Source organism: Sorghum bicolor, chromosome 4, assembly GCF_000003195.3.
Source record: "Sorghum bicolor cultivar BTx623 chromosome 4, Sorghum_bicolor_NCBIv3, whole genome shotgun sequence".
Taxonomy (NCBI): domain Eukaryota; kingdom Viridiplantae; phylum Streptophyta; class Magnoliopsida; order Poales; family Poaceae; genus Sorghum; species Sorghum bicolor.
Genome location: NC_012873.2, coordinates 34,042,096 through 34,054,288, shown reverse-complemented (window position 1 = coordinate 34,054,288; position 12,193 = coordinate 34,042,096).

The window sequence follows — 12,193 nt, the reverse complement described above, 5'->3', positions numbered from 1 at the left end:
ACGCTCTGTCCCAGGCCCAACAGGAAGAGAGCCAATTGCCAGAGACCATCAGGGTTCTTGAGCGCGAGCGAAATGCTCATGGTCGCAAAGCACTCCAACTGAAGAAGAAGCTGAAGCCGATAGAAGGTTCTGCCGATGATGACATCAAGGAGATCGAAGCAGCCAACCAAATTCGGCTACGCGCTATATCGGCAATCCAGACGCTGCTTAACACATAGAGTTTCCATCGGTATTGTATCTGCGCTTTCCTGCTTCCTCAGCTTTTAGTCTAGCCGATAGGACTGTTATCGGCGCCTAAACTTTTGAAACACCAAGTCTTGTCCCCAAGCATTTAGATCCAGCCGATAGGAGTGTTATCGGCACCTAAACTTCTATGCATCGACCCATATACTGGGGTAGTACTTCTTTAAATATTTGCCGTTTAATGCTCTGGGAAATTCAATTCCTTCGAGGGTTTCTAGAATGTAGGCATTACCAGGAGCCGATCGACTTATCCGATAAGGACCCTCCCAATTAGGAGACCACTTTCCAAACTTCGAGCTTTTGGTCCCAACTGGTAAAATTAATTTCCATACCAAATCCCCATCGGCAAACTCTTTAGCCTTCACCTTCTTATCATACCATCTAGCAACTCTTTTCTTATTCTCTTCTATACTCATTAAAGCTTTTAACCGATGCCCTGCTAGATGGTGGATAAATCTGGCCGATCAGATCGATGGCCCATCCCCGGAATGGCCAAGGCTTTATTATAGGATTCATAGCCGATGCGGGTGCTCTCTGGATATTACCAAACTTTTGACAACTTTGACATCCCTTGAAATATTTAAAACAATCTTCAAGTATGGTTGGCCAAAAATATCCATTCCTTCGAATCATCCACTTCATCTTAAAAGCTGACTGATGCGCTCCACACACTCCCTCATGGATTTCCCCCATCAAACTTCTAGCTTCATCATTACCCAAGCATCGGAGAAGAATTCCGTCGATAGTTCGATAGTACAATTCATTTTCAAGGAGCACATACTTGGTTGCTTGAAATCGAACCCGTCTTTCAACTTTTTTGGATGGATCTTTTAGATAATCAATAATTTCTCTCCTCCAATCATCGGCACCGACTACCGATGTCGCATTAATCATTGGCTAATATCCCGAGGCATGCTGAGTTAACCGATTAGCGTCTTCATTATGCAATCGGGGAACATGCTCCAATCGGAAATCCTTGAATTCTTTTAACAGTTGCATACTTCTCTCGAAATACGTTATGAGAACTTCACTTCGGCATTCATAGCTTCCGGCCAATTGATTTATAACCAACATAGAATCCCCGAATATTTCAACAGCATCAGCACGAACTTCTCTCAGCAACTCCAATCCCTTGATCAGAGCTTGATACTCAGCCTGATTATTTGTCGATGTGGCAACAATCGGCAAGGAAAACTCATACTTCCTCCCCTTAGGGGAAACTAATACAATGCCGATTCCCGCCCCCCGGTCACAAGTAGATCCATCAAAGAAGAGCGTCCAGGGTACAATTTCCAAGGTTTCCACTAGACCGCAACGCTGAGTCACAAAATCGGCCATAATCTGCCCTTTGACTGCCTTAGCCGATTCGCAACGCAAATCGAACTCCGACAGCGCTAAAATCCATTTACCGATCCTACCACTCATAATCGGCATAGATAGCATGTATCGGACCACGTCATCTTTGCAAACGACAGTGCATTCGGCCGATAACAGGTAATGTCTCAGCTTGATACATGAAAAATATAAGCGTAAGCATAGTTTCTCAATGGCCGAATACCTGGTTTCAGCATCAATCAACCTCCTACTCAAATAATAAATTACCCTTTCCTTCCCTTCAAATTCTTGAACTAAAGCTGAACCGATAACCGATCCATCGGTAGATAAATACAATCTGAAGGGCTTCCCTTGTTGAGGTGGAACTAGAACTGGAGGATTTACTAGATACTTCTTGATTTCATCCAGAGCCAACTGCTGTTCTTCTCCCCAAATAAACTCTTGATCGGCTTTCAATTTAAGAAGAGGACTGAAAGCGCGAATCCTACCAGACAAATTCGATACAAATCTCCAGATAAAATTTACCTTGCCGATCAAGGATTGGAGCTCGGTTTTGTTGGTAGGGGCCACTATTTTATTGATGGCATCAATAGATCTTCGACTAATTTCAATACCCCTCTGATGTACCATGAAACCAAGAAACTGCCCAGCCGATACACCAAATGCACACTTGTTGGGATTCATCTTCAATCCATGCTTCCTTGTGCACTCTAACACTTTTTGTAAATCGGCAAGATGCTTTGAGAAATCTCCAGACTTAACCACCACATCATCAATATAAATCTCTACGAGCTTGCCGATGAACTCATGAAATATAAAATTCATAGCCCTTTGATAAGTAGCACCAGCATTCTTCAACCCAAAAGTCATGACTATCCATTCAAATAGCCCAACATGACCAGGACACCTGAATGCGGTTTTTGGAATATCCTCCTCCGCCATGAATATTTGATTGTAACCTGCATTACCATCCATGAAGCTGATGACCCGATGGCCAGCCGCAGCATCAACCAGTAGATCGGCGACAGGCATTGGGTATCCATCCATCGGCGTAGCTTTATTGAGATTCCTGAAATCAATACACACCCGAAGCTTCACGTTCTTCTTGTAAACCGGAACAACATTGGAAATCCATTCGGCATACCGACACTGCCGGATAAACTTAGCTTCAATAAGTTTAGTGATTTCGGCCTTAATATCAGGTAGAATGTTAGGATTACATCGGCGGGCTGGTTGCTGATGTGGCCGAAATCCAGACTTGATGGGTAACCGATGTTCAACAATTGATCGGTCTAAACCAGGCATCTCTGTATAATCCCAAGCAAAGCAATCTTTATATTCCTTTAACAAACTAGTCAATTGTCGCTTACACTCAGGATCTAATTTAGCACTAATAAAAGTAGGCCTAGGCTTATCACCACTACCTATATCTACTTCTACCAAATCATCGGCCGATGTGAATCCCTGGCCTAATTTTCCATCATCGGCGAATCTATCCATTAAAAACCGTCGTCAGAACCGACTGCTTGGATCAGTGGAATCTCATAATCGGCCACTTTGAGAAAATCTTTCTCCCAAACTTCTCCTGAAATGCACCTGGTCCTTTCGTAAGTATCCGCTTCTGCCGATGCGATAACATAAGAAGAATCTCCTGGGACAATCTCAATTTTGTCACCTACCCACTGAACCAAGCACTGATGCATTGTAGATGGGATACAACAATTGGCATGAATCCAATCTCTTCCCAATAATAAGTTGTAGGCACCTTTTCCGCTGATCACGAAAAAAGTTGTCGGCAAGGTTTTGCTGCCGATGGTCAACTCTGCACATATCGCCCCCTTGACTGGAGACATGTTTCCTTCAAAGTCTTTGAGCATCATATCGGTCTTGGTCAAATCTTGATCCCCTTTCCCAAGCTTCCGATATACTGCATACGACATAATATTAATAGCAGCTCCACCATCAACTAGGATCTTGGTCATTGGCTGCCCATCAACCCTTCCTTTGAGGAACAGAGCTTTAAGATGCTGCCTCTCGTCATCGGCAGGTTTCTCAAAGATAGCCGTCATCGGATCCAGAGCCAACTGAGCTATCTGATCAGAAAATTCCAACTCATCATCACTGGCTGGTGCAAGAAACTCCATCGGCAACATGAAGACCATGTTGACGCCTGCCGATGGACCTTCCCTCTTAGTGTCTGATGGCTGCCGACTTCCAGAGTTCTCTCCCTTGTTTAGCTCTTCTTGCCTTTCACGTTGCAATCTCCTTTTCTGTGTCTTGGTTAATCCTCGAGGGCACCATGGAGGAAGTGGCCTTTGCCTTGCCGTCGGGCGTCGGTTCTCCCTTGACTCCATACGATGCGTGTTAGCATCCCTGCAAAATATGAATTCATCGGGAACCCGCGCATCAGCCATTCCCTCGAGCTCCTCTTGGTTCCTGGGAAAATACTGGACACGGTCACTAAGTCTGTTCTGCCCACTAAATCTGCCCCCCAGCCGGTCATGAACTGACACCCTTCCTCTGATCGGCCCATTAAATCGCCGTTCATCATCATGATAATGCCGATCGATCCTATCGTACCGATCATAACCGTTGCACTCAGGGCAGTCTCTGACAGTAGGAAGCTTGATATTTTCCTCCCAACAATGGATGAAGAATGGACAATTCCAATGATCCCTGTGCCGATTCCACTCCTGTCGGAGTCTTTCTTCTTCCCGTCGATAATCTTCCTGCTGGCGCCGATACCGATCTTCCCGTTGTTGCCATTTTTCTCGAGGCCTTCTATGAGTTATGACGATACCAGATCGAGGAAGCCTTCCTGAGCTAGTTCCTTCCTGGACCAAGCCCTTACTTCTTGCATCGGCAGTAGTAACTTGATGCTGAGGATCTACCGATGCACTCTTCTCAGCTGTCTCCGACGTTAAGACCTTAGCCTTCCCCTTAGCATCCAACATGTTTGTCGAGAAAGGATGTTGGTCTATCTTCATCGGCTTCTGGGCTTTGGAATTGTCAAACTTGATTCTCCCTGACTCTATAGCCGATTGCAGCTGCTGTCTGAATACTTTGCACTCGTTGGTGTCATGGGAAGTTGCATTATGCCACTTGCAATATCTCATCCTCTTCAACTCTTCTGCCGATGGGATCACATGGTTAGGTGACAGTTTGATCTGACCTTCCTGAAGTAGAAAGTCAAATATCCTATCAGCCTTAGCGGTGTCAAAAGCAAACTTCTCTGGTTCCTTCTGCCCAAAAGGACAAGACATCGGCTTCTTGTTTTTTACCCACTCTGCCAAACCGATTACTGGTTCTTCATCAGAATCTGAGCTTGTGGCTTCATCAACAAACGACACTTTCTTATTCCATGCTCTCTTAGGCTCGAAAGGCTTGATGTCTTGATCAGAAATCCTCTGCACCAAATGACTTAAACTTTCGAACTCCTGAGAGGCATACTTATCCCTGATATGTGGCAACAAACCCTGGAAAGCCAAATCGGCCAGCTGCCGATCATCCAGAACCAGGCTATAGCATTTATTCTTGACCTCTCGTATCCTCTGCACAAATCCCTCAACCGACTCATCATTACGTTGCCTCAACTTGACCAAGTCGGTGATCTTCTTCTCATGAACCCCCGAGAAGAAGTATTTGTGGAATTGCTTCTCTAGATCGGCCCAAGTAATTACTGAGTTGGGAGGTAATGATATGAACCAAGTAAAGGCCGATCCAGACAATGATGACGAAAATAGACGAACCCTCAATTCGTCCCTGTTACCAGCCTCTCCACATTGAATAATGAACCTGTTGACATGCTCCATGGTTGACGTGTCGTCCTGTCCGGAAAACTTTGTAAAATCCGATACCTTGTACCGATGTGGAAGCGGGATCAAATCATACGCGGGAGGATACGGTGTCCGATAAGAATAAGTGTTGACTTTGGGTTTTATCCCAAATTGTTCCCTCATTACTTCAGCAATCTTATCGGCCCAATATGCATCGGCATCTTGCCGATGAGGCGGCTGCGGATCTGGCACTTGGTGGCGAACCTCCACGTGTCTGTTCGGGACGTGATCTGCACGGAACATTGTATTGATCACCTGTCCTCCAATCTGCGGACCACCAAACTGTTGTCCACCGATTGGCTGTCCTCCGAGTTGCTGTCCGAAATTCATTGGCTGGTTGGGAATCCCCTGTCCTTGGAACCCGGGATAGACCTGCCCTTGCTGGAACCCTGTAGTCTGGTAACTCTGCTGGGGCGATTGTGGAAAGGCCTGCTGTCCAAGCCATCCATTATTAGCGTTCATCGGCATAGGTGCTGCCGATGATTGGTAATTGGGTACCATCGTTGAATTGACATACCCCGACTGGGCCATAGGCCTCTGTTGCATCAGCATTGACTCTGCCGATGCGTTGGGCATCTGGAACATTGAATCTTGAGGATTTCCAGTGTGAGGCCTTGCAGTAGTAGTTGTGGTATACCGAGGACTCTGGTTCACCGGCGCATTGGGAGGTGCCGATGTCATAGGAGTTTTGCCCCTCATGTCAGTTATTTGTGATGTTCCCGGCGTCAGCTCTGGAGGCATACCGTAACCCCACCAGTTGGGAGGAAGAGTCAACCCTGACATTGCCGATGCCAACATATCTGTTGTCAGTTTATGCTGCCCAACTGAAATTTGTGGGTCGGTTGCCATCGGCATAGATAGTGCACCAGTAGTCCCCGATGTACTTGGAGGGACGGCAGGTTGTGCACTTGCATTCGTCAAGGCAGCCGATGGAGCCGTGACCTCTGGTGCCGTTGGCTGATGATGGGAGGGGCCCACATAATCTGGCGGGATTTGTCCTTCCTTGAAAGTTCTTGCCACGGCATTGAAAACCGTATTAGACAGTACACCAGCTTGGTTAATCAACGCTCGATTGATGGCATTGTCAACCATATCTTGAAGCTTGCCAGGATTGGCGTCAAAGGTAACCTGCCGTGGTGCCGGCAGTGCATCTTTCTAGACCACTTCGCCGCTCCTGTTTATGCTGAAAGACCTCAGGCATTGCTGCTTGAACTCTTCCATGGCTTGGGCAATAGCTTGCTTCTGCTCATCCTTGAGGTTGGCCTCCGTCACGGGGATGACGTTCTCTTGATCGAGGTCAGAGATCGACATGTTGATCTTGATCTTGAATCGGTCCCACTGGGCGTGCCAAAAGATGTGTTGATGCAAAATTGATCTGCAAACACAAAGGGCTAATACCCGATTCAAATGTTAAGGCGTGCCAGCCGATTTGACCTTACTATCGGCAAAGGTGATAACTCGAATACTTTAGTCTTGACAACAGCGATGCGCCCGGATGTCACGGCTAAGAGGTACTCACGTGGAACTCGAGAACACGCCGAGCTTAAGTCGACGAATTCTTAAGAACTCGTAATAAAAGGAAAAAGTATGACGAAGTCGTCGAAAAGTAGATGCTAGAATATGAGTAAAAACGTGTGTTTGATTGATTTCTTGATTGATCTTACAAGGCCCTAGGGTCTATATTTATACCCTGCTCAAAGAGCTACAACCAGACACGATTAGAATTCGAATTCCAAATTACACGGAATCCGTATACAAAACGATGCAAATAATTAAGGAAATAACAAAACTATCCCTCGTAACAAACCGAAACTCCTCCACATAACGACCGGCAGCTTCCAGACTCCTCCTTTGCATCATCGGCAGATCCTTTGCCATAGTCAACGGCAGACTTTCTTATCTAGCCATCGGCACCATATTACTGCCTGTCACATTCAACTTCTCCCTCATCGGCAACCATCCTCATCGGCAACCCGCTTTGTAAACATCGTACTGCCACCTTATCCTGCCATCCTAGACACGTGCCCAAAAACGGTGTCAACAACCCTGTACCTCATGTAATTCATTTTCATCTACTTGCTCTCCCTCTTGCTGCCAGTCACCCCAGTCATTTGCATTCACAGCTGCTGGAGCTGCATTTGGCATGAGTGGCTCCCAACCTTCATCCAGATTTGCTTGGTCAACTACCTGCAGGTCCTGGATGTCATCAAACCAGTCATGCTGGTGGTGGTCATCATTTTGCTGACCTGGCATTGGATGGGGGTTCCCATTGTGAGGAAGAGGGTCTTCATCTACTGGCAAAACCTCATTGTTGACAGAGTTTAACACAAAGACTGGCACAGTCCAAGATTGACCAGCTCCTCCTACCACTGCAGAACGACAAACAATAATACTTCTAGGGATTTTAGTTGCATGCAACACAGAACATCTCATCAACACTCTAGTTTTGCAATGATCATTGTTTGTCCAAGTCAAGACGTTCCTAAATAAATTGACTGCTTGTTCTAGATAGGCCCTGGTTTGGAAATCCAGAGGGAAGCAGAGCAACATGATCCAGCAAGTACGACTAAAAGGGCAGGCTCTCAAGTTTAATCCATTATCATGAGCTTCAACAAAAATCTCCCTACCATCAGCCATAATATGTGGATTCATATTTATCATAGCATCCCTAGAAACTGGCGACTGGAATTCCACCAGGCAAAGCCCTAAAGGTGAAGCACAGGCTGAGAGAGTCGGAACCTGACGAGGGCCTTCAAAGTAGGCTCTGACGTCCTGAATAGCTTGCTGGATCTGCTACACATTCTCTTGTGGCGTCGGCGTGAGCGTGATGATGGCGTACTGTTCATGACGTCGTGGCAGGTGCCTAGAGATCACCATCCTTCCTCGTGCAGGCCTCGCCCACTGCTCAATGTCCATCCCCATGGGGACGTAGGGTGTGGGGTTGACCTCAAAATTGGCCATTGCAGCAGCAGGGTGCTGTGCTTCGGCCGGCGGCGATGGAGGGCTGACGGGGTTTACTGTAGATGTATATTGCTCGTTGTGTTCGAGATTGTGCAACACAGGCGAAGGGACTCTGATTAAAGGTCTTATTAGGTCAACACTTTGATCAACAGCGGTCTCCCGGATGTCGTCCCTGGGCTTCCAGCTGATCGTGGGTTGTGCTTAGGAAAGAAATGCTTTGGGCTTCCAAAACATGGGCTGAACTCTAGACACTTTTGTGCAAAACTTTTGAATATGACCCAGACCCATGCAGCGAGCACATCTGATTGCAGATCGACAGAAACGGCGAAGATGGTCCACCTCGAGACACCGAAAGCAAACACGTGGCTAGCCAAACTATTTTGAATTCAATTTGGAAATGGGCAAGACCGCCAAATCCAGCCTGTTCGTCGTTATTTCCATTTCTGTTGTTTGCTGATGAACCGGGGCTGTGTGAGTATGAGCTGGAGAACTATCCCGAGACTCATCATTAGGAATCGGAGAAGAGAAAATCCGCCTGTGCTCTCTGGTTGGATCAAAGCTGCCCTCAAAATCACCAAAACGAAAAGAGAGCTCCTGGGTTTTATGAACTCTAATAGGAGATTGAATCAAAGGCTTAGCAAAATGAACTTTTTTCTGCGAGGCAATCTTCCTTTGTTCTCTTTATTCAGCTCTCGAATGGACCAGGGTCCATTCTTTCTCCTGCTCAATCTCCCAGGCTCTCTTTTCCCTCTCCCAGTGAGGAGTCCCATTATTCCAAAGATGGAAATAGAGATCAAAAGTGGGGGTAGTGATTATGCGTTTCTAATAAACAAAGAAACCAACTTTCTTCGAGAAAACTGAGATTCTGAAATGGTTATGACTGAGGAAACAAACGTGGAAATCCTCAGCCCGTCCACCCAAACAGGATTGCAAAGTAAGGGCGACTGAATCCTCCGTCAAACGGAAAAGGTACCTCCGAAACGTAACCAGAAGAAAGAAAGATCCATTAGGGATTGGGAAGGGATGATGTACCGGCGATTTGAAACGTCGTCGAACTTCATCCTGGAACTTGAGGCCTTGATCAAAGTCTAGTCGAGGCACTAGATCTGATGCAGACTCCATACCAGAAGATGGCAAAGATCCTAGATCGACGCAGCACCGGATCCATGATCAACGATGAGTGGCGGTGGAGAGGGGGACGGTGGAGAGGGGGACGGCGGGGAGGGGAGCCGAGGGTGGGAGAGCCATTATTATTCTAGTGTATTACTTGGTTTAAAAGACTTTTTAGTATATTATGAATTCTAGTGTTTTAGTATATTATGAATTCTAGTGTTATTGTTAGTATTATTTTTTTAGTATATTATTCTAGTGTATTTCTTATCTTATATAGAATATATATATGTATGGTTGCAGACATAGAAATGGCTGACTGTGCTCATGATGATCCTGATTATATGGAAGATGCCATTCAAAATATGATCGACGATGGTAGTCAGTACTTTATTGATTACAACGAGATCATGCAAGGCAATCTGGCTAAACAACAAGAGGGCAATGCCCCTGAGCAACAAGAGGGCAATGCGCCTGAGCAACAACTTGTCGTGCAACAAGAAGGAAATACTGGCGAGGTATGTAAATGTAAACATATATAATTAATGCATCTCTTACATTAGGTTTTAGACTTACTTGGTTATTAATTTAGTATTTTTGTTTCTATATCTACGTGTAGCCTTCTAGATCGACCTCTACGGGGAGAAGCGTACCTCCACGAGGGCCAAAGAAGCCGTTGGAGGGCCGCTATGTAATCTCTGAGTTTGAGATAGCTACAGGCAGACCACTTGGTCAACATGCAAATAAATATGTTAGTCACTATGGATATCTTGTGAGAGATCAAATACCGATCAGTGCTCGTGAATGGAGAGAGAAGCGAGGTGCTCCTGAGATCAGTTTTGTCTCTGATCGTGACAAGGAGTTAGTTTGGAAAGCCGTCACAGACGTTTTCACCTTCGACACCAACGATGAAGAGTTGAAGGTGCGAATTTATGACTGGACTATGAAGAAGATGAAGGTACTGTTCCAAAATTGGAAGAAGTCTTTGTACAATAAATTTATCAAGAAAAACGAGACTCCAAATTTCAACCTCAAGCAATATGTAAAGCTGAGGGCCTTCTGGGATGACTTCGTGCAGTACAAAACATCAGAAGAGGGTGAGGAACGAGCCATTAGAAATAAAGAGAATGCAAGTAAAAAGACATACCACCATCATATGGGATCAGGTGGTTATAAGAGTGTTGTTCCCAAGTGGGACCGAATGGAACAGGATATGCTTGCTAGGGGGTCACACCCGAGACAATAGCAAAGAATTGGAGCGAGCGCTCCAAGCATTGGTTCTACGGTCATGGGAGAAGCGTGGACCCAGGCACCGGGGCGCTAGTTTGGGGCCAAGAAATCTCTAGAGCAGCAGAGAGACTATCGTGCACGAGAGGCAGTTGAGTCTGGTGAGTTCAGGCCTAATAGGGAGAAGGATGAACTCACCTATGCGCTTGAAAATCCTGAGCACGGTGGGCGTACGAGAGGCTATGGGGCAGTTCCGTGGCTGCAATCATTCCAAGTCGATCAAGATACCTACAGAAGCCGCTAGAGAAAGAAGGATGAGGTGGCAGAGCAGATCCGCCGGCTGGAAGCTTTTGTTCTGCAGTCAGAAAAGCGTGAGAAAGCTCGTGAAGAATGGATGCAGGCGGAGATTCAAAGGCAAGTGCAAGCAACACTTAGTCAAATGACGAAAGGGCAAGGTACATCACAGCCTGAGGTCAACGTTAGCCCCCCAGGCCAGTTGAAAAGCAGCTGCGCATCCACGGAAGTATTGAACAACATTTAGTATCATCTAATACTATAACTAGAATCACGAAATATGAACAAATACTAAAACATGAATACTAAACAATACTAAAATATAGCGCTGGTACATAAGGAGATTTGAAAAAGAAAAGTATCATATTCAAGTATCCTAGTGTTATATATATATATGTATATATATACTCCTTTTTACTCCCAGTCGTAGTTACTTCCATGTGTATATCTCTAGATTTAGGACGTATATGGCCTGATAAAGTGTACGTAGACAAAGTATATGATCATACTAAATCATCTAAGGTAGTATGTATGTTAAATATGCATGCATACATAGAATATATGGTTATACTTAATATATATACTACAGTAGTGGCATTTCAGTAATATATTAAAAATATAGATTCATTTGAAAAATTTTCGCATGGTAAGATCTAGAGTATCTTAATATAAATATATGAACATACTCAAACCGATAAACAAGTATGAATATATATATATAGGGTAAATTTCTTCCTACTCCCTAGGAGTAGTTACTTCCATGTGTGTACCTCTAGATTTACGATATATATGGTCCAACGAAGTATATGTAGATATAGTATATGATCATACTAAATCATCTAGGGTAGTATATATATCAAGTATGCAAGTATACATAAAGTATATGGTTATACTTATTTTATATAGTACTGCAGTAGCATTTTAGTAACATATTAAAAAGTATGGTCTCTTTTGCAAAAAAAATCACGTACGAAGATTTGAAGTATCTTAAATCGAGTATATAAACATACTCAAACTGATAAATTAGTATGAATACATAAATAATATGGTTTATTGAAGATGGGAGTAACTACTCCCGGGAGTATAGAAATGCACCCTATAGGCGAGGGGGAGACGCTTCTCAATTCAGGTCGTGTTTAGGCCCTGTTTAGATTGGAGATGAAAATTTTTTGGGTGTCACATCGGAT